The 22,526-nt window shown below is 40.8% G+C and overlaps 1 protein-coding gene across 4 annotated transcripts in view; it reads left to right on the top strand.

Annotated features, from left to right (window-relative positions):
* POU2AF2 (POU class 2 homeobox associating factor 2) overlaps nucleotides 1-22,526 on the top strand; it is a 494,391-nt gene that overhangs the window by 249,541 nt on the left and 222,324 nt on the right. For all 4 annotated transcript variants that reach the window (XM_086679169.1, XM_086679170.1, XM_086679168.1 and 1 more), the window contains one exon: nucleotides 8,192-8,312. The gene's annotated coding sequence lies outside the window, so the exon portion shown is untranslated. The remainder of the gene's footprint in view (nucleotides 1-8,191; nucleotides 8,313-22,526) is intronic.

The following is a 22,526-nucleotide window of genomic DNA, read 5'->3' as shown; positions in this document are numbered from 1 at the left end:
GAGCCTGGAATCCAAACCCAGTTCTACAGAAATAAAAAGCCTTGCCATTCTGCAAAGGGCTCGTGTTATTGTGACTTTGCCATTTTGATGCCAGGGATATTTTGATGGGGTTCACAGGCTGAGGAACAGGGCAAGGCTTAGGCACAGGGTCGGGGATACATCAAGGATTTCTTTTGAGAACGTTATTAAGTAATAAAAAGCAGTGTTCTCATAATTTGCTATGCCATTTTAATATGACTCCATCAAAATGCCCTGCTTTGTTCTGCTAATCCGCTAGCATCTGAATCACAGGGTGCACACAATAGTGAAGCTGGAAAGACCCATTTGGAAATGATTTATTTCAGCCCCTTCCTGCTCCTGCTGAGAAGAGGAGGGAAGGGGTCTGCCAGAGGTCACAAGGGCAGTTAGTGAAAGAACCTGGGCAAGAGCCGGGCTTCCTGACGCACCCGCTCAGGGCTCCACACTCCCCTCGCCCCTCGTTGGCACACAAAGCCCGGCCCACACCGATCTCTGCCTTCAGGACTGGCTCACCGCAAATCATCCCCAGAAGCACGTCCTGGGATTCATGCTCCACGAGGCCTTTTCCCCTCATTTATGCAAGAGTCGAGATTAAAGTCTCACAAAGGCATAAGATTTAACCCCGTTTAATTAACCACTTTATTAAAAAAATAAAATCAGATAAAGTTGGGGACATGGTTGAGAAGAGCAAAAAAACGAAGCAAATTCAGAAATGTGAGGTGGAAAGTACAAAGTATCTTTAAAAGTTTAATTGAAAGATAGTAAAAAAAAAAAAATAAGTGAATAATAATAAGGAAGAAAATATTAAGGGTAGGAGCACCTGGGTGGCTCAGTCGGTTAAGCATCTGACTCTTGTTTCAGCTCCGGTCATGACCTCACAGTTCATGAGTTCAAGCCCCATGAGTTCAAGCCCCACTATCAGTGCAGAGCCTGCTTGGGATTCTCTCTCTCTCTCTCTCTCTCTCTCTCTCTCTCTCTCTCCTTCTCTCCCTTCCTCCCTCCCCCCACTCCTTCACTCGCTCTGTCTCTCTCTCGAAAATAAATAAATAAACGTAAAAATATATTAAGGGTAATGACTATTAAGACATTTAAAAAATATTAAAAGATTAATAAACATGAATTTTTTTTCAAAGGGTATAATTTAAGAACAAATACAGTAAGGTATTAAAACCAGAAACTTAAAGATTTCAAAAAAAATAAAAAAAAAATTGTTCTTTAAGAAAAAAAAAGAACAAATACAGTAAGGTATTAAAACTGGAAACTTAACGATTTCAAAAAAAATACAAAATAGGTAGTTGGATAAATTCTAAGCTGAAAATCCTGGACTGAGAGCAAACTTGGTCACCATGCTTTATGCAGAAGGCTAAGGGGTACAGAAATGAATCCCCTTCCTACTATGCACCAGGAATTCTGGAGGCTTCTGAAAATCCAGCATAGACATAGCCACACCTAACCCTGGAAGTCAGTTCTCTTTGTGCTCGGTGATGCCTCTGCTGTACAACATCCCCTTACCCCTTCAGAAATCGTTGTTCTGTTCTAATGAACTGGATGCTGGCCGTGTGTTATAGATTTGAATAAGAAAAAGGGTTCTGGTCGGTCCGTCAAGTTTGCCTTAACCTTGCCATGCCCCAGTGGTCTCCTGAACAAAATGGGCATAATAAGAGTGCCTAACTCACTGGAGATGGTTGTGAAGACCAGGTGAGATCACTTCCATAGAACATTTAGGACAATACCCCATACGTAGTCACTGCCTGGGCACTTTAGCCGTTTAGTTGTTTACACGGAACGAGTGAGCCCAAAGCCTCCCTGTGACAGGAACCCTGTATCTATTGTGTTCACCCTCGGGAGCACCACGCACGGTGCAGGACACGTAGTGGGAGTTCCCATATTCATTAAGTGAATTAATGTACTGATCTTTCCATTACTTCTCGTCTCCTTTTTTCTTCTCTTATCTCGTTAAAAACACACACACGTTTATTTAGCAACCACTATGTGCCAGACACTCAAAGGGTAGAAAAGTAATAATAAAACCAAGGATTTTAAGCAGGATTGTGGCTGGTCAGGTCAAGTGTGTTTTAGGTCATGTGTAGAGCAGGTTGAAAAGCAGCAAGCTTTGGTTGAAGCAAGTAACAAAGATGGTGTTGACAACAGTAATGACCATGGACATGAAGAGGGGAAAGTGAACAAAAAGTGGGTTCGTGAGGCTTCATGATGGAGTCCCAGTGATGGATTAAATAGAAGGAACGAGAAAGCAGGAGTCTCCTCTCTCACTTAATGTACAACTCACTTGGTATGTGATTGACGTACTTTGTGAAGCCTCCTCTGTTTCCCCAGCTTTTACCCGAACATCCTATTGCTGAGTTCTGCTTTTGCATCAGCCATTATACTTTGTGTTTCAGCAGATATGAAACAGTTTTATTAAATTAAGTGGAGTAGAATGGAAAGCCAACCAGCCCAACAGGCACAAAGGTTTTTTGGTTTGTGTTTTTAAACAAAAGGTGAATCGCATATACTGTCTCAAAAACAACAACAAAAAAAAAAAAAAGAAAGAAAGAAAGAAAGAAAGAAAGGAAGAAGGAAGGAAAGAAGAAATGTAAAAGGAAGAAAGTGAACCTTAAATTACCCTCTAAACTGGGCCTTAAACCATAAATGTCTATTTCTCTTTAAGAAAGAACCACCTAGACTAATAAATACATATTTGACTCTATTACATTTGTTTTTTGGCAGTTATAGTCAGCAGAAAGAACATTTGCAAAGAGAGAAAGGGTGACTCCTTCCCATCTGGCATAAGAAAAAAGAGAGGGGGCGCCTGGGTGGCGCAGTCGGTTAAGCGTCCGACTTCAGCCAGGTCACGATCTCGCGGTCCGTGAGTTCAAGCCCCGCGTCGGGCTCTGGGCTGATGGCTCAGAGCCTGGAGCCTGTTTCCGATTCTGTGTCTCCCTCTCTCTCTGCCCCTCCCCCGTTCATGCTCTGTCTCTCTCTGTCCCAAAAATAAATAAATATTGAAAAAAAAAATTTAAAAAAAAAGAAAAAAGAGAAGTGTAATATGAAAAGTGGAAAGTACATTAAGAATGTACAGAGGGGTGCCTGGGTGGCTCAGTTTTTTGAGCATCTGACTCTTGATTTCTGCTCAGATCATGATCTCACGGATGTGGGATTGAGCCGTGCATCGGGCTGTGCATTGAGTGCCTGCTTAAGATTCTCTTTCTCCCATACAGACGATGTGGAATATTACTCATAATATTCACAATGGAATATTACTGAACAATCAAAAAGAATGAAATCTTGCTATTTGCAACATGTGACTTCATTCATATATGGAATTTAAGAAACACAATAGATGAACATAGGAGAAAGGAAGGAAAAACAAGATAAAAACTAGAGGGAAGCAAACCATAAGAGACTCTTAAATACAAAGAACAAACTGAGGGTTGCTGGAGAGGAGGTGGGTGGGGGGATGGGCTAAATGGGGGATGGGCATTGAGGAGGGCACTTGGGATGAGCACTGGGTGTTGTATGTAAGTGATGAATCACTGGGTTCTACTCCTGAAACTAATGCTACACTATATGTTAACTAACTTGAATTTAAATTAAAAAAAAAGAAAGTAAAAATTAGAATAATAAAGATTCTCTCTCTCCCTCCCCCATCCCTCCCCCACCCGTGCATGTGTACATTTTCTTTCTCTCACTAAAAAAAAAAAAAAAAAAAATAGAAAAGAAAAAAGAATGTACAGAAATGTTACTTGAGTTTTAAACTTGTCTTAAATAGTTCTATGCTGACTCTAAGTATTTATTGAAAATCTACACCCAATTTAATTGTTTATTAGTGCACATTTTACATTAAAGCCACAGCCTAATATTAAGTCATTTGACACTGACATTCGACATACTAAAACGATGTCCTTCTCCTATGCTCCTGCTACTTTTTCCAACATTGGAAGTTTCAAGGAAAATGTTCAATAAAGAGCTACCTTCCTCTTAAGGCTATATAAATCTGTATCTTCATAACTAAATTCTTGAAATTTATCCCTGAAGAATTTCTCAGATTTGAATAGTCAATTCAAAGCCTTTTGTTTTTTTAAGGATGAGGGCTATAAATGATAATTTTAATAGATTTGCTATATTAAACATAAATTTGGATTCCATTACAGTGTAGGCGATAGCAGATTGATTTTTTTTTAATTCTTACTTTGGGGGTGCCCGGGTGGCTCAGTTGGTTGACCATTCGACTCTTGATTTCATCTCAGGTGATGATCACACAGTTTTGTGAGTTTGAGCCCCGCTGTGCTAGCACAGAGCCTTCTTGGGGTTCTCCCTCTCTCTCTCTGTCCCCTTCCCCCTTGTGCTCTCTCTGTCTCTTTCAAAATAAATAATAAACAAAAAAAACTCCATATTTTGAATTGCAGCCAATTAGTGAACATGGGGATCAAATTCATGTAAACCCAGTGTGATAAATGCAAGAGCCAGTATCTTCAATATGCTGACAGCAAGTTAACTATCCACATGTAATCTCACCCTTTACTAAACTATTCTTTAAGAAGAAGGGCAAAGACATCTTTGTGCAATCAAAAGAACAGAGTTGATCACTGAAGGAGAGTCTCACTGGAGGAACTTCCAAAGGTTGAACCTCAGGAAGAAGAAATTTCAATGAGAAGGATGGACGTGAAATGCCAGGAAGAATGGTTAGCAGTGGAACCAGTAGAAATGTGAAAAAGTCTGTACAGTTACTGTATAAAACAATAAAATGACAGTGCCTCATTTGGGAGTATAAAAATGAGGTAGCAAATGACGTAATGGAGAAGAGCTAGTGAAATTACAATTTGTAAGGTCTTTGTATTTTTCTGGCAAGAGGATAGAGACTTGTTTCAGGGTAATTTTAAAGGAAATGGAATAGATGGCTTCCAAATATGTTGAAGAAAAAGATTAATTAAAAAAGTTCTTCCAAATGAAATTGGAAGGAGATAAAATATACAAAGCAGGATGAAGAATTAATATAAATACAAAATACAGTGACAGAGATGAACTCATGTATCTCCTTAATCACAGTCAATGTAAATGAAATAAAACTTTCTTGAAAAAACAAAGAGCATCAGTTTGTCAGCTACGTGATGTTTACGAGAAACACACTTAAAAACGAGGATACAGACACTTTCAAACTACAATAGCAGGGTAAGTTACACCAGAGAGCCACGAATCAGAAGCAAGTGCTCTAGCTACGTTTGCACCGGAAAAAAATAGATTCTGGATTCTGAGGCAAAAATAATTGTAACGGATGAAGAAAGGAATAGCTAATAGCTAATGGAATAGCTTCAAAGTATGCAAAACAAAAAGTAGTTTATGAAGCCTAATTGCTTAGGATATAAATTGATGCCTATGTGTCATTTACCTAAGTCTTAGAAATCTTTTATTCTCAGCATAAACTTTTATTGCCTTAACAGTCGGTGTTGAGTCTATAACACACTCACTCAACAAGTCTTAAAATACAGAGTAAGTTCAAAGAGCTATTCACACATCAGTTAAAATGATTGGCCTCAGGAAACAAGACAAGAACCAGCACAGAGAGCTCTCATTTGACTGAGCCTTGTTCCTAACCTCTGTCTCCTTCCTCTCCTGTCACTGCGGAGGCAACCTGCAGGTCCAGCCCCAACCACACTTCCAGGATCAAGTTAGACATCATGATGCAGAGATTGGTGATTGGCACCTGTTAGCTCGGCATCGTTATTCTTGCTGCTAGTAAATTTGCCTTCTCCACTCCTCTTCACTTCAAACCCTTGCCTCGCTTTTACCAACCTCCCTCACAAGGACTTAGTATTGGTCCCTGAATCATACTTTTACTAATCAACTGCTGGACTTAGGAGCAATCCCTCACCTCTGGTCAGTGTGTTCCATCTGTCAGGTGAGACTGCCCATTCCTTCTGCTTCACTATTTCCCTATCAGTGAACAGTTACCATCATGTCCCGTAGGAACAATGCTTATTGAACAAGACAGTGCTGTCTCTTCCAGCATTGCATCTAGGTCAGGTGCATTGCCTTCTCTCCTGTTCCTGTAGGTGTGGGTCTAGTGTCAGGTGCCTGCCAGATACCTGAGTACTCCTTCTGATTCCCATGCCCGATAGTTGCAACACTAGGTTTCTATGATTCTAGTTCCAGATTATCACTGACTCTGACTTGTAACTCTTGCCTTCCCTATATCTACTGTCTGATCTGCCACTCAGTGGAAATTCATTCAAGTCCATTAAATCCCTAACACTTACGGAATATCTACACCATGCTACACTTGGTGTAGCCATTGGAGATAACAAGAGGAATAAAATCTCATCCAATGCTGAGAGCCTAGAATAGGAGGGACATGGAAAAAAATTTAAAGGGAGGTCATGTCATTGTTGGTCCCTATGTCCAGGTCTCTGAGCACACAGGATTTGGTAGACATAAGATGAAGGCTTTCATGGCTCACTCAGATATTTATCTCACATCGAACCCCTGTAGCTGCAGCAATATTTTTGACCCATATACTGTTTTGTATTGTTTTTACTCTTAGTCATCCATTGTTTAATTTGTAAGGAATTCCACTGTTGAAATACAGAAAGTTGAAGGGAAATATAAAAACCTGAAAATTCTATACATCTAAAAACGATACCAGTTAATGTTTTGTAAATACAAAAGAGAAGTTTCCAAATACCAAGATAGGAAAGGCTCCAATTCGTTTTAATATATTTTTGGTCCTAAAGTCAAATATGATATCAAGTCATACTAAGATTTATTTGTCCATAAATTATTCCTTTTCATATAGAATTAAGTTAAAGTAAATCAAAGAGTGTATATCACTTGATATTATAAAAAATTTCTCCTTAAATAGTTATTAGACTCTGAAGAGTAAAATATTGGCATAATATTTTCTTATGATGGAATATTTAGAGAATACAAAGAAGTAGATAATAATACAATAAATACACAAATTCTCAGCACCTAGCTTAAGAACATGGATCTAAAATATATCTATTTTCCTTTTAAAATGACATTTTAATATATATCATGTAAAAATGATAGAACAATTGTTAAACTTCCTAAGAGCATTTGCAAAATTTTACTATAAAAGGAGTTGACAAGTCAGAAAACATTAGGAAATGCTTCCTGAAGCATTTGCTGAAGTCACAAAATGCTTTGTAACCGTGGATGTAGTGACAACAAATTTCTTGCCAGACCCACTCATTGATTTTCACCTAAGAAGCTCAACAAAAAGCAAAGACTTAATGAGCCTTGAATATGGTTTTTGAATATTGTTTTGCATCCTTAAGTTCAGAGCAAACAGCGCAGAAAACTTCCTCCAGAATTCTGTACATTATGAACCAGTCTGTGTTGTTGAAACAGCCAGACACAGGGTGAGAGGTAGTTGGAAGCCATCACTAAATGCTAGACTCCACATCAGACACATTACGTGCATTTATTTATTTAGCTCTTGTAACCATCCCTTGAAATAGGCATTATTGTGGTTGCCACGTGGCACATGAGGAAACCAAGGGCTAAAGAGGTTATGAGTCTTGCCCTAGGCCAGCAGTGTTGAAGCCACTACTCCAACGGATGGACACACATCTGACTCCAAAGCCCATGGGGTGTGTTCTCTGTATCAGCAAGCCTAGGGAGTTCAAGGTTTAGAACCAAGAGCAGCACGTGATAAGACCTCACAAATGAAAGCACACTACATTCACCTCATCAAGGTGAGCCAAGGGCATCTTTTCTACTCTTCAAAGGGCAGAGTCAAACTCAGGTAGGAGCTCCTAGAACTCTCAGAGGTCTCCAGTCTCATTCTCTCCCTGGAGAAGCTGGGGGCACCTGGCCTCAGCACTTGCTGATCTCCTGCACTCCTGAAGGCAGAGGGAAGACTCCCTCAGCAAGGCAACTAGCGGCCTAGGTCACACATATAAAGAACACACCAGGTCCTGATCGCCTGGGCTGCCAGGGCCTCAGCCAGTAATTGTTGGTCAAAACCCACAGTGCGTTTCTGAAATCATGAGTCTATGTCTAGATTCTCTGGCTTCACTGTGAGTCCGGGCATCCTTCCAGCTTCATTCCCACCCTTTGTCTTCCCTGGGCCTCGCCTGTGGCACTCAACACTCTTGTTTCACGTTAACTCAGACCAATGCAAAATTCTAACTATGCAGCTTTGTCACTTCAGGAAGAGAAAAAGAGGGAGGAGGAAGAGGCAGAGAAAGGAGCAAGAGGAGCAACAGAAGGAAGAGAGTACGCAAGAGGACGTGATCTCTTTGGACTTCATATTACTGGTCTGTTAAAGGAAGGTACGTTCTCATTAATTTGTCCTGGATGTAGAATTATGGGGAAAGCCTGCGAGCCCAGTTTTCAGGGACACGTGCGCACACACAGTATATTTCACCCGCATTTCCAAGCAGTTCATGGACTGGAAACTAGATCTTTCTACGGTTCCTTCCAGCTCTATGGGAGCAATCCTACTATACATGGAAATCAAGCCTCTTTCATTGCTATCAAATTCTAGTTCCAATTCAAGGGGGTGATGGGAAATAATAATAATGATTGTTGTTTAGTTAGCAACCTATAGGTGAAAATCCAACTCATGTCAAATGGTATTAAGGATAGCATCATTATTCTAGGTACTTTGTTTATGTATTTGGCTTCTGGGTTCTTGTTATGTTTTTTTTTTATTTTTTTATTTTATTTTTTTTTTTGGGAGGGGGGTATGGTTGAAACACAATGTTCCATTAGTTTCAGGTATACAACACAGTGATTCCACTTCTTTCTCTGCTTACCACTATTGTAGCTACCATCTGTCACCATGCATGCTATTACAATGTCACTGTCTATATTCCCTAACCCAACCTTTCATCCCCATGACTCATTCATTCCATAGCTAGAGCCTCTATCTCCCCCTCCCCTACACCCATTTGGCCCATCCTCCCATCCCCTCCCCTCTGGCACCATCGGTCTGTTCTCTGTCTTTATGTGTCTGGTTTTGCTTTTTGTTTGTTCATCATTTTTATTCTACAGATGAATGAAACCATTGGCATTTGTCTTTCTCAATCTAACTTATTTCTCTTAGCATGATACCCTCTAGGTGCACCCATATTGTTGCAAACGGCATGATCTCATACTTTTCTATGGCTGCATAATATTATGCACACAAACCACATCTTCCCTATCCACTTACCTATCAGTGGATGCTTGGGTTGTTTCCATTTCTTGGCTATTGTAAATAATGCTGCAATAAATATAGGGATGCATGTATCTTTTCCAGATGATGTATTCATTTTCTTTGGGTAAATACCCAGTAGTGGAATTGTTGGGTTATATGATATATCTATCTTCAATACTGTTTTCCACAGTGGCTTTGCCAATTTACATTCCCAACTGAAAGAAGGTTCCTTTTTCTCCACATTCTGTCTAGTACCTGTTATATCTTGTCCTTTTAGCCATTCTTACAAGTATAGTGTGATATCTTATTGTGGTTTTGATTTGCATTTTCCTGATGATGAGTGATGTTGAGCAACCTTTCATGTGCCTTTTGGCCATCTGTATATCTTCTTTGGAAAAATGTCTATTCAGGTCCTCTGTCCATTTTTTAATCACATTGTTTATTTGGTGTTGAGTTGTGTAAGTTCTTTATATATTTTGGATATTAAATATATCATTTGAAAATATCTTCTCCAATTCCGTAGATTACCTTTTTATTTCATTGATGGTTTCCAACACTGTGTGAATTTTTTTTTATTTTCATGTATTCCCAATAATTTATTTTTGCTTTTGTTTCCCTTGCCTCAGGAGGCATACCTAGAAAAATGTTGCTATGGCCCATGTCTGAGACATTACTGCCTATGCTCTCTTCTAGGATTTTTATGGTTTCAGGTGTCATATGTAGGTCTTCAATCCATTTTGAGTTTATTTTTGTGTGTGATGTTAGAAAGTGGCCCAGTTTTCCCAGCACCATTTATTGAAGATACTGTCTTTTCCCTGCTGTATATTCTTGTTTGTCATAGATGAATTGACCATATAAGCATAGCTTTATTTCTGGGTTGTCTGTTCTGTTCCATTGATCTATGAGTCTCTTTCTGTGTCAGTACCATACCGCTTAGATTACCAAAGCTTTGTAGTATATTTTGAAATTTGGAATGTAATACTTCATTTTGATTTTCTTTTTCAAGATTGCTTTGACTATGTGGGATCTTTTGTGGTTCCATACAACCATACAAATTTTAGTATTGTTTGTTCTTGTTCTGTGAAAAATACACTTGGTATTTTGATAGGGATTGAATGTAGATTCTGTAGATTGATTTAAGAATCTATAGATTGATTTAAGAATATTTTGATAATATTAATTCTTCCAATTCATGCCCATGGAATATCTTTCCATTTGTCTGTGTCATCTTCAATTTCGTTTATCAGTGTTTTATAGTTTTCAGAGTACAGCTCATTCACCTGCTAGATTAAGTGTATTCCTAACTATTTTATTCTTTTGGGGAGTAATTGTAAGTTATTCCAGCTACTTTAATAGACTACAGGTAAGCCTTAACTCCTGAGAGTGGGAGTTGTTAAGCTGCCTCAGCAGTTCTTGGCCAGACTCCTCCTTCCCATCCTATCTGCACCCCTTCCACCCCCACACCAAACTTTCAAAGAAATTGCTGGGAGTTCCTTTGTTCTACAGAATAGCAACTTGAAATGAGCAATGAAGTTTTCCGGGGGTTTTTCCTATTCTATTCTATTCTATTCTATTCTATTCTATTCTATTCTATTCTATTCTATTCTATTTTATTCTATTCTATTCTTTCACAGTTTGAATGATAATCACAGAGGAAGTTCCCTGGGCTGTGTTGTGTTTCCATGGTGACAGGAGAGGTCAGGGTTAACAAACTCTCCAGTGCTGGGAACCTTCTGCTGCCGGGTGGATGCAAGGGAAGGCCTGGCAGTCCAAGTGTTACCAGGGGACCCACTTTCACAGCCTCATCCTTTGAATGGGTCACAGAGCCTGACTTGTGCCTCTCTGAATGGACAAACCAGGGATGTCTTGAAAGTAATAATAGCTCCATCACTTCCCGCTATGAAGAAATGTGCTGTGCCCTTCCTCCCAAAGGCCGGGACCGTTGCCTCTCACTAACAACAATCCACGGATTGTTGGAATATGTATGTGCTCTTTGTATTGGCACCAGAAGCTCAGAGATGCCAAGCTTTAGAAACTCAATGTACTTTAGAAAAGCAATTTGATCTTTGGGAACAAGGGATCCTAAATAAGTTCTGACCATGTCAGGGCAGGCTAAAAAGATGAATTAATTAAAAGGCGAGTAGGAAGCATGCAGTTTAAATTAAGTATCAGATGACCTAAATAAATCCCCTTAAAACATAACTCAGCTATTTTTCCTGAAACCACATGTCCTGATTTTATTCATTTGGATTCTCCTTTTATGCCTTTATGTGGGTAGATAATGTCACAAAATTTGTATAGCTTTCTTCAGATCAGAAATATAGGTGAAGAATGATGGACTCAAGATGAGCTCTGAGGGTAAAGTAATTGATTGAAATCTGTGATTTATTTGAGGGGAGACAGATGATTCTATGTATGATGAAAGATATGGATGCTGTTAGGATCCTAGATATGGGGTGGAATAGATTTTGTGGATCATTAGGCTGTGGTACCAAGGACTGAGACATGGGCCATTTTAAGCAGTACTAGTCAATGCTTAGGAGTTCTGCTACCAAGAAGACTTAAGCATTCTGTACAGGCATTGTCTCCCATGACCATCTGTATGCTAATTGATGTGGGAAACAAAGGCAGAAGGAAATGGCAGATACAATTAAATTTCCTCATAACCTGCTGCCCATTGACAATACTTAAGCAGGGAGCATATTTCTCTAGGAACTCCTTACTATCTTAATGTTAATGCTTTGCTTGAGGGAAAACAACCCTAGCTTGACAATAGGTAGGCCTCCAGTATATTGAATCTTCTTTAGCATATGAAAACCTCTTTGGAAACTTCCTCTTGACTTTACCTCCCCCAACTCCCAAGTGTATAACCAGTCTCTCCTCAAGGTAGGGGGCAGCACTTTCTGCCCACGAGTCCTGTCCCCTTTTTGCACCAAAGACATCTCAATAATTCATTTTTGGCCCTTGGCTCCAGACCCCCATCACTCCAAACCGTATCACTAATGACTCAAACCTCAGTCCAGCTCCATATACCCAGTGGCCTGTTAGGTTCTCTGAATGTCCGTCAGACACACTAAACTTAACAGGAATGAATCTGAACCCCCTTGTTTTCACCCCTTCGTCTGTTTCTCCTCTCTCAGGGCCCTCTGTCAGTAGCCATTGCTACGAGCCCAGCCAGAAATCTGGGGGTTACCCTTACCTCCCCTTTCTACCTTAGGCTGAGCAACAGTTATAGAGTCTTGTCTCTTTTCTGTAAATCCCTCTCAAATCCATTTCCTTCTTTCTGTCTTCATTTCCACTCTCTCTGTTGAGGCTTCCATTGCCTCTCTTGAGGATTATCACATCCTCTGACACTAGGCATCCTGCCTCCACCCTGCCCACATCCACAAATCCTTTCTTTACTCCATGGTCAGAGTGACATTTCCGAGATTCAAATATGGATCTTTGCTTAAAAGCTTAAAAGCAGTCAGTGGTTCTCTAATGCCCTTGGGGTAAACCCCAAATTCCGTTAGGAGTATCATAAAACTTGGTGGCATCTGGTCCGTTCTTACCTCTCCAGCTTCATCATATCCCACCTTTCCACCTGCACACCACCCTCACCTCCACACACACAGTATACATATAAATTCCAGCTGGGATGAACTATGTGGTTTGCTAAATGCAGTTCTTTCTCTTGACCCTGGGTCTTTGTCGTAGAAAGCTGCTCACACTCATACCCACTCTGGTCTTCCTGGCCCATGTCTCGCTGGGCTAAGTCCTGCTTATGCTTCAGATGTTAGCTTCACTTTCCTCAAGGCTGTGGCCCCATCCCTCCACCCCCAGTTTACCCTCTATGGTCTCATAACACTGTGTACTTCCTTCACCAAAGCTCTTTAACACCAGAGTTGTTATTCTTATGTGATATCTTATTATCATTAGTGCCTCTTTGTCTTTTTGTATCTTTATTTTAGATGTAAACTCCATGAGGGCAGGGACTGCGTCTGTGTTATTCACCAAAATGTGTGCAGTGCTCCACATAGTGCTCGAAAATACTTATGGAATGTTCTTGAAGAATCTCCATCACCAAATAAGCACCTGGTAGAAATCTAGATTATGTAAGCTCTGAAGTCCTCCTGCTTTTTGAGTAGCTCTGAATTTTCAACATGGACTAACAAAGTGTCAAGTACTTCAAAACCCATTTTTATTTTTTAGCATTTCGTGTGGTTAAGATTCTCCTTCCCCGTTTACATTCTAGGACAGTAATGTACATTCACCTTCCACGGGTTCCCACCAGAATTGTACTGGAGGAACATTTTGGCAATATCGCTTTTCTAAGAAAATTCCTGTGGATTAAAATTTGGCTCACGTAGAAGCTAAATAACCAGCCCTTCCAAAAAACACGGGTGGAGTGCATTTTCCCAAACATTTTTGGCATTTTTTTTCCAAGACAGGGAATAATTTGGATGGAAGAGAGGATTAAAGATTATCTCCTTTGGAAATAGCATATAGAGAAAGAGGAGTTTGCCAATTGTCTAAATATTTTCACCATGATGTCTTGGGCCACTTGGTAATCTCCATAATTTCTAACAAATGTAAAATGTTTTTGTGGAATTACAGTGTTTGAGAAGACTTCTGGCAGTTATCTGGCCTTTTCTGACAATTTCAATCGGGACCTCCATGGGTTGCCAGTCACCTTTCTAAAAGCCAGCCTTGATAATAACACCTTTCTTTGCAAAATCCTTTGCTGTTTATTCCAGTGACTACAGGAATAAAACTCAGCCTCATCCGCATGGCTCACAAGACCCTACACTGCACCGCCCTACCTCTCTTTGAGAGCTCATCTTTCCTGGGTCCCTCCACGTATCTTATATTCCAGTCACACTGTATAACTTACCTTTCTCCAGATGCACCTTGCTCTTCCAAAGTTCCAGACTTTTGCCTATCTCTGCCTTGCACCTGGATTCCCTGCTTCCTTATCCATCTTTGCCAAGGCAATTTTATTCATCCACCAATGCCCAGCATTGCAGTGTCTGTAATACTTGAGTAACTAATGGGAACCCAATTGCCCAGGGTTCTAAATATCAGACTAAGGCAGTTAAACACTGCCCCAAGGTGGTGAGACTGAAGGATTCTGAGTAGATGGATGGTATACCCAGAGCTGTGTTCAGTGGACAAGTTACAACTGGCCAACAGCCCCAGGGACCAGACAGTGTTGATGGTCACATAGTGTATAGCCAATAATAAGGAAAAACCATCATTTCCTTGTTTCCTAGAGGTGAATCCCAGATATTCCTATTCCTTCCTCCTAGTACAATATGGCATTTTGCTCCTAAAGTAGTGTTCTTCTTGCCATACTGCTGGCCAGCTGTAAATTTGTATTGGCCACACACACTGCAGACAAACAGATAGAAGTGGCCCTTACGTCATCAGGCCCTTCTTGTGTCAGGTTTGATTTCAGGCTCCCACCTTCACGACATCTGTCAAGATTTCTCAGTCACCCATCTGCTAACCAGTTTCATGCAGAAAATGACAATGAGAACGGAGGCATGCTTACCCAATGCCGCAGTGATTTTCAAAAAACAATGGATCTTTGTAGTTTGTCTTCATCTTCTTTACTTAGGGTTTCTGTAAATGGCAGAATTGGAGAGTGGAAAGATAAAGATAAAGATAAAATGACTTGAGAAAGTTCAGTTTAAACTTGAAAATCCTTCATGCTTGCTGTCCCTGACACTGAGAAATGGAAGCCAGTAATTTCCAATTGACAACACAACTAAAAAACATTAAAATTTTTTTTTCAATATTTATTTATTTTTGAGAGAGAGCAAGAGAGACAGAGAATGAGCAGGAAGGGGCAGAGGGATAGGGAGACACAGAATATGAAGCAGGCTCCAGGCTCTGAGCTGTCAGCACAGAGTCTGACACGGGGATCGAACTCACTATCCATGAGATCGTGACCTTAGCCGAAGTCGGACATTCAACCGACTGAGCCACCGAGGTGCCCCATAACTGAAAAAGATTTAAAGAGAAGGACCTGAAATGGGTACATATGTTTTAAAGTTAATTTATTTATTTTGGAGAGGGAGGGACAGAGAGAGGGAAGGAGAAATCCCAAATAGGCCCTGTGGTAAGCAGTGCAGGGTAAGGCTTGAACCCACAAACTGTGAGATCACATTCTGAGCTGAGCTGAAACCAAGAGTCAGATGCTTAACCAATTGCGCAACCCAGGCACCCTGGGTATATGTGTTTTAAACAGACACAAGAAGATCTCATGCTTTGTAAAAGAAACATAAAAACTTTTCAACTAAGAGAACTGCTTTCAAGAAATCCAAACTGTTTTAGAGTGCAAGTAAATGTCCCCACAATAAATTCAACCTGAATGGGTGTGTTTTGCACATGCCATGTGCTTTGCAATTTCTTCAGAATTTCCCATCACTTGTCTTCCCTTTTCACAGATCAGTGCTATTTGTCCTAAGGGAAAAGATGCTTGTCTTCGACAAGAGCTAAGAACTTTCTTCCTGGCTCTTTGCTTTAATTACCTACCCCCACCTGGGGAAGAAACTCTTTTACTTTCTTCGTTAGCTTCCTTGGGCTGTCAAACACAGTTTTTTAAAAGTTAAGAAAAAATAAAAGATAATGCTTCAATTTAGTCCAACAGTATACAGTTACTGACCTCCCTGTGCCACCTTCTTCCCCAAATAATGGGTGATTTGGTTGAATTTGGTTGGGGTTTCTATGAAATGCTTTGGGCGTGTGGACCCTGCATGAGAGACTTCCTGAGACTTTTTTTTTTTTTTTTGAGAGAAAGAGAGAGAGAATGAGTGGGGAGGGGCAGAGAGAGAGGGAGACACAGAATCTGAAACAGGCTCCAAGTTCTGAGCTGTCAGCACAGAGCCCCGTGCAGGGCTCCAACCCATGAACCATGAGATCATGACCTGAACTGAAGTCGGACGCTTAACCAACTGAGCCACCCAGGCACCCCTGTTTTTATTTTTAAATGTTACAATTTCATGTGACTTTTATTAACACAAGCCACCCCAGCATTACCACCATGGCGTATGTGTGTATCAGGGTGTTGAAAAAGAGTGGCATCTTATTCAGGAATGTCCTAAAGGATTTCCAAGTAGAGTTCTCGGCTCTCAGTGCAGGGGGGCAGGTAGGTGACAGCCTGAGTGGTGGCAGGTGGATGCCCGGTTTCATCTTCTAGGTTTCTGGCCCGGCCAGGCTTGCTGGTGACCTCCCCTGGGTTAAAAACCAACTTCCTGCAAACATGCAAAGGAGACTTCCGTAGGTTAACAGCCACCACCCAAAGGGAGAAGATGACAGAGGAGGAGGTCAGGGCAGAAAGAAGGCTTGTCTTTGAGAATGAGGTTTGACAGCAGGCAGGGCACTTCCTGCTTGCAGAGGGAGTAGCGACCCGGGCACTTCTTCATGTTAGGGAGTCATGGCCAAGGTTTGTCAAAACACAGCCATTCAGAACACCCTAATGCCAGCCGGGCAGGAGCTCCGGGCTGTTGCAGAAAAAAATCATGAGGAATTCCTTTGGAGCAAAAGAGTTGCAGCCCGTGAGCTCTCTGGGGCTAAGCAAATGCAGGTGTCTAATTGTGCACATTATTATCTTCCTGAGGCCCAGCTTGGAGCAAGCCAATTCCCTTTGCAAAATCCTTTAAGGCTGCCACCCTCTCTGAACAGAGTCTAAAATCTTCAAGCACCCTTTTAAAGATTTCCCCAAATTCTGTTCTATGAAATTTTCCAATCTCGAGTCACAAGACTCCAAATGTGCAGACACCCTAGTAGCTACAGGTCTTTGCTCAAGCAGTATCCTCGTCTGGAAGGCACACTTCTCCCTCCAGTGGAAGATCTACATTCCCCTCAAGGTCCAGCCTGATGCCAGGGTTTCCCCCCTTACAATAAGCCTCTTCCTCTCTGTTTGAGCTCTGTTACAGTATTTCTAATATCATTTCCAGGGACAATTACAAGGTCAGATTTGGACATCAAATACATCTGGACTCTTCTGCCAATTCTGCAGTTTACTGTCATGTGAAGCAACAGACTAATCTTTCCTAAACCTCAATTTTCTCCTCTGATGAATGGGAATGATTCTAAAATATGGTAGCTGTGAGGATTGAATCAGAAAATACCAGGAGGAAAGCAGTTAGAATACTTTCTGGCACCACATACAAGTTTGCTATTATTTTTTGTTTCTTTCAACAGAGTGTGCTATTAAGGCCACATCTTACTTGGCATCTATTCTCAAAACCACTATGATTTCCACCTGGTAGGAGCTAAAAAACTCTTCATTGAATTAAGATGTTTATTGAGCAGATAAGAATGATAGGTGATAACCTACAAGGCACTTCTGCAGGGCCTATGCCATCTGATGCTTTCTTTTAAATGTGGTCACTCTGAAAGGGACAATATCTGGGAATAATAGCGCATACTTCATCCTGAAGCAATATCGTTAAAACTTTTTTTGGGGGGCGGGGTTGGAGAGAGAGTGTGAGTGGTTGGAGAGTGGCACAGGAGGTGGAGAAAGAGAGGGAGAGAATCATAAACAAGCTCCACACTCAGCACAGAACCCAACTCAGGGCTTGATCTCACAACAATGAGATCATGACCCCAGCCAAGATCAAGAGTCAGATGCTCAACCAACTGAGCCACTCGGGTATCCTGATCATTAAAACTTTTAATTAAAATCTGGAAGATTGTCAGCTCTAATGCTCCCAATCAAAATATTGAAAAGAACTACATTGCAGTATTTAATTTTCTAATCCAATTAATAATATTTCTTTCTGCCTTCTTATTAATTTGTTGTTTGCAATGTATACTTTATCAAGTAACAGCAGGATTATTAGAGCCAGTGATAAATCTGAGGACCATGTGAAAGGGCTGAGGATACCAAAAAACCAGAGGTGACTCTCTGTTCAAAAAGAGCAAAGACCTCAGAAGGTGGCTTTCTTGAGAAATTTTTTAGTTTTCAGCCTTTGGCAACTCACCATCAATGTGACTCATCAGCACACCAGAAATGTAGGTTGAGAAATGCAGAAAGGTAACTTGTTTCCAGTGGGCTGGGATGCTTTACTTGGAATATGGGAAGGATTCTTGTAGAAATTGTATACAAGTGAAATGGTGAATGGATAATCTAATCTAAATTCATCCTGACCGTGCATGCAGACTTATCTATTACAGAGAGGAGAGGCCTCAGTCATCAGACCTAATTATTTTGTTCTAAGTTAAAACAAGATGCATTGATGACTAATAGGAAGCAGTACATTTTCTTCTATTCATTTAGACCAAATAATATTTTCCATATCTTTTACCCTTTAGCAGCAAAAGAACTCCTGTTCTATCCTTTCATAGTGGAAATATCTTTGAATCAGGACACAGGCAGGGGACATGGGTTCTTTCTTGACTTTAAACACTGACGTGGGGCAAGTTGCTCTGTCCTTTGGGGTGGGAATTGATCTCCTGGTAGCACAGCTCCCCTGACTCACAGATATACCTTTACAGTCTCATTCTCATTCATCATAAAGACAGAGTCCCCTGAGAAAGGTAGACTGTCCTTAAGCTCTAGGTAAATACAAATGCCTTGAATGGATCCCACCTGCTTCCAGTGTCAAGGCCTGTGTGATTTCTTGGGGAACTTGGGTTCTCCTGGCACCTCCACGTCTTAGAGTCTTTGTTCTCTCACATGCTGGTACTGCACCTTACCTTACCAACTGATGGGAATCTTTGCTTTACTCGCCACACACACACACACACACACACACACACACACACACCAAACCTAACTTCCTATTATATATTTCAATGTTTAGTAAAAGTTAGTAAATATCAATGAAGATGCCAGGGACAGGTCGGAGCCAAAGATTACAGACATTTTGTTGGTTCCTGTCTTAAAGAGACCTGGCTTATAATTCTGGTCTATCATGTATCAGTTGTATAATCTTGGGAAATTTGTGTAACCTCTCTGAGTCTTAAAAATCACTTAAAAGACATTACCTCCGTTATAGGATTGCCATCAGAATAAATGAGATAAGGCATGCTCAACTCAAGTTTCTGAAAGACTTATGGCCTTCCGAGACTGGCATTTAAAAACAGATACAAATTGGGGCACCTGGGTGGCTCAGTCAGTTAAGTGTCTGACTTTGACTCAAGTCATGACCTTGTGGTCCGTGAGTTTGAGCCCCATGTCAGGCTCTGTGCTAGCAGCTCAGAGCCTAGAGGCTGCTTCGGATTCCGTGTCTTCCTCTCTCTTGGCCCTTTCCCCACTCACACTCTGTCTGTCAAAAATGAATAAACATTAAGAACATCTTAAAAACTCATATAAATAGGGGCACCTGGCTGGCTCAGTTGGCTAAGTGTCTGACTTTGGCTCCTAGTCTGTGGGTTCCAGACCCATGTTGGGCTCTGTGATAGCAGCTCAGAACCTGGAGCCTGCTTCAGATTCTGTGTCTCCCTCTCTCTCTGCTCCTCCCCTACTCGTGCTCTCTCTCTTTCTCTCTCTCTCTCTCTCAAAAAAAATAAATAAACTAAAAAAAAATTTAAATAAAACATAGATATAAATAAAACAATATTGGGACTTCCACATCTACAAATATGGAGTACATTTAATATTCCTCCCACTAAGTACAAATAAAAACTTGGCATTATGTGTAAAACAACCGTAAGAAGACTCTAAGAGCTAAAGGGAGGAAGGCTGAACAGCCAGGAATCTTAGGATCTGAGGAAAGACAGCGGTGAGTTCCCTGGGTTTTCTTTTTACCTCGTATATTCCAGATTTGGAGCTGATGAAACCAGCAACTGGGAAATGGCAATGGGCAAAGACAGTAAGAGCCCCAACAAAAGCTTGGTCCCCATAGCCATAGAAGTAGGAAAAAAGCAGCTGAACAATGCAGAAAACTTTAGACAATAATTTCTCTACTCCAGCTAAACACCTCCTCCACACATGCCAGTGAAGGATGACTGGGCAAGCTCGATTTCCACCCTTGTAAGGCAGTAGTGAGGTACCCTAACACCCCTTCAGGCTGATAGCAGAAAAGGTCGAATGGGAAGCCAGGACTTTCATCCTCACCCAGCAACAATGAGGTCACTTGCATTTCATTGTTAGTGGAGATCACATGGGAAGTTAGAACCCACACTCCCATCCAGCAGTAATGAGATGGTATGCACTTTTCCTTTGCTGGAGCAGTGTCAGAACAACAACAACAACAATAACAACAACAGCAGCAGCAACAAACAGTTGAAGTGGAGGGTTTAAATAAGAGTCATAATCTTATAACATAATATGAAAATGTCCAGGTTTCAATCAAATATCATTTATCATACCAAGAATCAAGAATATCTCAAGCTAATGAGAAAAGACCATAAATGCCAATGCAAGATAACATACATTTCAGAACTATCTGACAAGGATTTTAAAGAAGCTATTATAAAGATGAGTCTATGAGTAATTATGAACGCTTGAAAAAAAATTGAAAAAATGTAGAAAGCCTGAGCAAACAAGTTGAAAATCTCATCAAGACAATAGAAGACATAAAATAGAACCAAATGGGGCACCTGGGTGGCTCAGTCAGTTGAGCGTCTGACTTCGGCTCAGGTCATGATCTCATAGTTTGTGGGTTCGAGCCCCGCATCAGGCTCTGTGCTGACCACTTGCTCAGAGCCTAGAGCCTGCTTCAAATTCTGTGTTTCCTTCTCTCTCTGCCCCTCCCCCACTCACACTTTGTCTCACTCTGTTTCTCAAAAATAAATAAGTGTAAAAAAAAAAAATTAAAGTGGAAGGATGAATCTAGACCACTTTCTTATACCATTCACAAAAATAAACTCAAAATAGATAAAGGACCTGAATGTGAGACAGGAAACCAACAAAACCCTAGTGGAGAAAGCAGGAAAAAAACCTCTCTGACCTCAGTCTCAGCCATTTCTTACTTGACACATCCCCAAAGGCAAGGGAATTAAAAGCAAAAATGAACTATTGGGACCTCATGAAGATAAAATCTTCTGCACTGCAAAGGAAACAATCAACAAAACTAAAAGGCAGCCGATGGAACGGGAAAAGATATTTGCAAATGACATATCGGACAAAGGGCTAGTATCCAAAATCTATAAAGAGCTCACCAAACTCCACACCCGAGAAACAAATAATCCAGTGAAGAAATGGGCAGAAAACATGAATAGACACTTCTCTAAAGAAGACATCCAGATGGCCAACAGGCACATGAAAAGATGCTCAACGTCGCTCATCAGGGAAATACAAATCAAAACCACACTGAGATACCACCTCATGCCAGTCAGAGTGGCTAAAATGAACAAATCAGGAGACTGTAGATGCTGGAGAGGATGTGGAGACACGGGAACCCTCTTGCACTGTTGGTGGGAATGCAAACTGGTGCAGCCGCTCTGGAAAACAGTGCGGAGGTTCCTCAAAAAATTAAAAATAGATCTCCCCTATGACCCAACAATAGCACTGCTAGGAATTTACCCAAGGGATACAAGAGCGCTGATGCATAGGGGCACTCGTACCCCAATGTCTATAGCAGCACTTTCAACAATAGCCAAATTATGGAAAGAGCCTAAATGTCTACCAACTGATGGATGGATAAAGAAAGTGTGGTTTATATACACAACGGAATACTACGTGGCAATGAGAAAGAATGCAATATGGCCTTTTGTAGCAACGTGGATGGAACTGGAGAGTGTTATGCTAAGTGAAATAAGTCATACAGAGAAAGACAGATACCATATGTTTTCACTCTCATGTGGATCCTGGAAAACTTAACAGAAGACCAAGGGGGAGGGGAAGAAAAAAAAAGAGGTTAGAGAGGGAGGGAGCCAAACCAGAAGAGACTCTTAAAAACTGAGAACAAACTGAGTGTTGATGGGGGGTGGGAGGGAGGGGAGGGTGGGTGATGGTCATTGAGGAGGGCACCTGTTGGGATGAGCATGGGTGTTGTATGGAAACCAATCTGACAATAAATTTCATATTAAAAAAATAAAATAAAAATTAAATTAAAAAAATAAATAGAACCAAATGGAAATTTTAGAATTGAAGAAAACAACTGTGGTAGAATAATGGGCTCAGTGCTAGAATGGAGGAGACAGAGGAAAGAAATCAGTGACCTAGAAGATGGAGTCGTAGAAATTACCCAGTCTAAACAACAGAAAGTAGACTGGAAAAAAAAGTAAATATAGCTTCAGAGATCTTTGTGACTATACTAAATATCTAACATTCATGTCATTGGAGCCCAAGAAAGGAGGAGAAAGGGTATGACTGAAAAAGTACTCAGAAATAATGGCTGAAATCTTCCCAAATTTGACAAGAGATAGAAATGTACAAATTCAAGAAGCTGAGCAAACTCCAACCAGA

Source organism: Puma concolor, chromosome D1, assembly GCF_028749965.1.
Source record: "Puma concolor isolate L17-30 chromosome D1, mPumCon1.1.hap2, whole genome shotgun sequence".
NCBI classification, from domain to species: domain Eukaryota; kingdom Metazoa; phylum Chordata; class Mammalia; order Carnivora; family Felidae; genus Puma; species Puma concolor.
Note: the sequence above shows the minus strand (reverse complement) of the source record. Positions and strands in the feature narration are given on the sequence as shown.